Source organism: Dromiciops gliroides, chromosome 4, assembly GCF_019393635.1.
Source record: "Dromiciops gliroides isolate mDroGli1 chromosome 4, mDroGli1.pri, whole genome shotgun sequence".
Taxonomy (NCBI): Eukaryota; Metazoa; Chordata; class Mammalia; order Microbiotheria; family Microbiotheriidae; genus Dromiciops; species Dromiciops gliroides.
Window position 1 is genome coordinate 321274274 of NC_057864.1, and position 3248 is coordinate 321277521.

Below are 3248 nucleotides of genomic sequence, written 5' to 3' on the forward strand. Positions count from 1 at the left end.
GAAAAGTCTGTCTCATTCTTTTTGAATCCAGAGGGCAGAAGTAGGAGAAAGGGGTAGAAGTTACAATGATATTGCAGTTACCCCCAAATAGGCAAGTTCCCCCTAACTGGAAGTCTTTTGAGGAAATGCTGGATAACCACATGCCTGATCTGTTCCCTTCTAACTCTGAGATTCTGTGACTAGATTAGCTCTACAAACCCTCTTAACTCAAATATTCTATGCTTTTTCATTAAATGACACTTTAAAAGGTGTGGAGACATTTCTTTGTATCTGCATCAATGTCAGTATGGTAAGTAGGGAAAAATTATATTACAGTCACATCTCATGGAGTCTGGGGGTCAGCACTTTTCAGAAGAAGTAACAGTTAAAATGAAGTTCATTTTACACATGTACCTTGATCATCTGGTTACATATTTATGACTATTTCTTAGTTTTATGTTTTTATCTATGTAGTAAACTACAACATGCACAGCATGAAATAAATATTAAATATTAAGAATTTTCTACTATTGATTTTCTTATCACTTCGATTGCCTCCTTTTGATTTATTCAAGGTCATTTGGTTGACAGGATAATCAAACTTAATATAACTTAACATAATCAAACAAATGTTTCCACATATTCTATAATACATCAGAATCATCTTATAGCTGATATGCTTATTTTTCATTTTCTGTCTCATCTATCTTTGCTTATAACTGCTATTATGGCTAGATGTTACCATCCCTCTGAGCTAATATTTGTCATTCCCTTTGCTCTCAGTAAGGATAAGAACAGCTATATTTTAAATTACTTGTTCATTTCATACAACACTGTAACCTCATTAGACATTTGTTTGATGATCCCTGGTAGTTCCTGATAACTATGTGCTGAAGTGGAAAGACTCCTAGACAAGGAGTCAGGAAACCTAGTTTCTCATCAGTACTGTTTTTAGCTTGTTCTGTTAACCTTGAGCAAGCCACTTACACTATTTAGTTACTCCATCGGCAAAACAGAGTTATAACTGACTTTTAAGGTCGCTTACAAGTTTAAGGTTATATTAAGAATTTTGATGCAGAGTATTTAGATGAAAACCTATTCTGTATCACAAATGAACTAATATGTTACTTAACTTTCAATATTAATTGATATTATTTTAAAACAAAAATAAGTCCCAATGCCCTCAGGTAGTTGTCTGCATTTTCACTCATTGCTCATTTGGGTTTCATTCTACGATTTAAGTTCAAAATGCCACTAAGTTCCCAAAACCTTCTCCATTCCCTTCAGTATTAGGTTTGTTTTCCCCCTAAGGTTTATGCCAAGTTAAAGGGGAGAGTATATAGCCTCTGGGACAGAATATAAATTTTTCATCCTGGCATTTAAAATCCTCATAATCTAGCTCCTTTCTACAATCCTATTCAACTTTTATTACACTTTTTCATTTTTTTTCTCCAAGTCAAACTAGTCTAATAGCTGTTGTTTAAATATAGTTCCATCATTTGCCATTGTCCCTCTGTACAAGTGCCCCACCTCTACCATGCTGGTGATATGTTCTCTCTTTCCTTCTGAATGGTACAGTCCTAGTTCAGGTGCCACCTCCTACAAGAATTGTTTTTCTGACCTCCTCCCCATGTCATTCACATGCATGTGAATATGTGTATACAAATACTTATTAGCAACTATGGGCCCCAAAAGGATTTTGATTTATTTTGTATGTATTTTTTATTTTTTACTTCTATACATGAGGTTATATTCCCTTATTAGAATGAAAAACTAAGCAATCTTCTTAACAGTAGGGCCTTTTGTCTTCTTTTTGTAATTGCTTAATGACTAGCCCAATGTTTTACATACAGCAGGCATGTGACAAATGCTTTTAAATTTAATTTTTTGAATTGAGAATTATATAATTTCTAAAATATTGACAATTGTTCTAGCTTCATGAGAGCAGGGAGCTCTGTTCATCTCAAAATGGATATAGTGTCATGAGTTCTAAAGATGGTAAGTTGCATTTCCCTTTCCGGGCTACCCAGGAGAGGGATCCATATGGCATTGTCCTAGGTTTCTGTCGTAATTTTAAAGGAAAACTTTCACAATGTCTGGAGTCCTAGATGTCTTGCAGATGAAGAAGGATGATGTCCTCAAAATTCAGGAAACCATCTGGGTGGCCCTAACTTGGACTTCCAGATGGAACTGTATATCTACAAAAGGAAGAGTGATGGTTTCTACATCATTAATCTGAAGAGAACTTGGGAAAGCATCTTCTCGCCGCTCGCACCATTGTCGCCACAGAAAATGTTGCTGATGTTAGTGTCATCTCATCCAGGAACACTGGCCAGTGAGCTGTTCTGAAATTTGCTGCTGCCACTGGCACTACACCTATTGCTGGATGCTTCACACTGGGCACCTTCACTAACCATATGCAGGCAGCTTTCAGGGAACCTCGGGCAGATCACCAGCCTCTGACTGAAGCATCGTATGTTAACCTCCCAACCATTGCATTATGCAGCACAGATTCCCCGATTCGCTATGTGTATGTTGCCATTCCATACAACAACAAGGGAGCTCACTCCATGAAGTCCTACTTATGTGTGGTACAATCTCCCCTGAACAGTCATGGGAAGTGATGCCTGATCTTTACTTCTACAGGGATCCAGAGAAGATTAAGAAGGAAGAGCTGGCTGCAGCTGAGAAGGCAGTGACAAAGGAAAAAATTTTGGGTGAATGGACTGCCTCTGTCCCAGAATTCATTGCTGTTCAACCAGAGGTGGCTGATTGGTCTGAGGGAGTGCAGGTGCCATCTATGCCCATTCAGCAGTTCCCTACTGAAGAGGTGTGCTCATCCTGCTGCTGAGGACTGGTCTGAGGCTCCAAATGCTCAGGCCACTGAGTGGGTAGGGACTACCACAGATTGGTCCTAAAATTTACCCCAGGTGCTCTAATAGAGAAGGAAAAGATTCTTGAAGGAAAATAAATCTTGATTTCTTTAAAAAAATGATGGTTAAGCTGCATTTATAGCAGTTGTTCTCAGGCTGCACTTTTGAGTCCTTCCCTTGTCTTTCTCTCCTTAATTTTCATCTACTTTACATCCTTAATAGGAGCAAAGATGCCATGAAGAAACCTGGGCACAAAACCTAAGGGTATAATACAATTCTCATCATAAAGAAACTGAGAATTTTAGAGTGGGAAACTAAGAAGACTCATCTTGTCCAACCCCCACATAAGCGAATCTCTCTATAACATCCTCAACAGTTATTTATTCTTCACTTAAA

The 3248-nt window shown here is 38.0% G+C and overlaps 1 pseudogene; it reads left to right on the plus strand.

The window, feature by feature from the left end:
* The first annotated feature begins 2071 nt into the window (after positions 1-2071).
* LOC122753600 lies at positions 2072-2897 on the plus strand (annotated as a pseudogene).
* Positions 2898-3248: the final 351 nt, after the last annotated feature.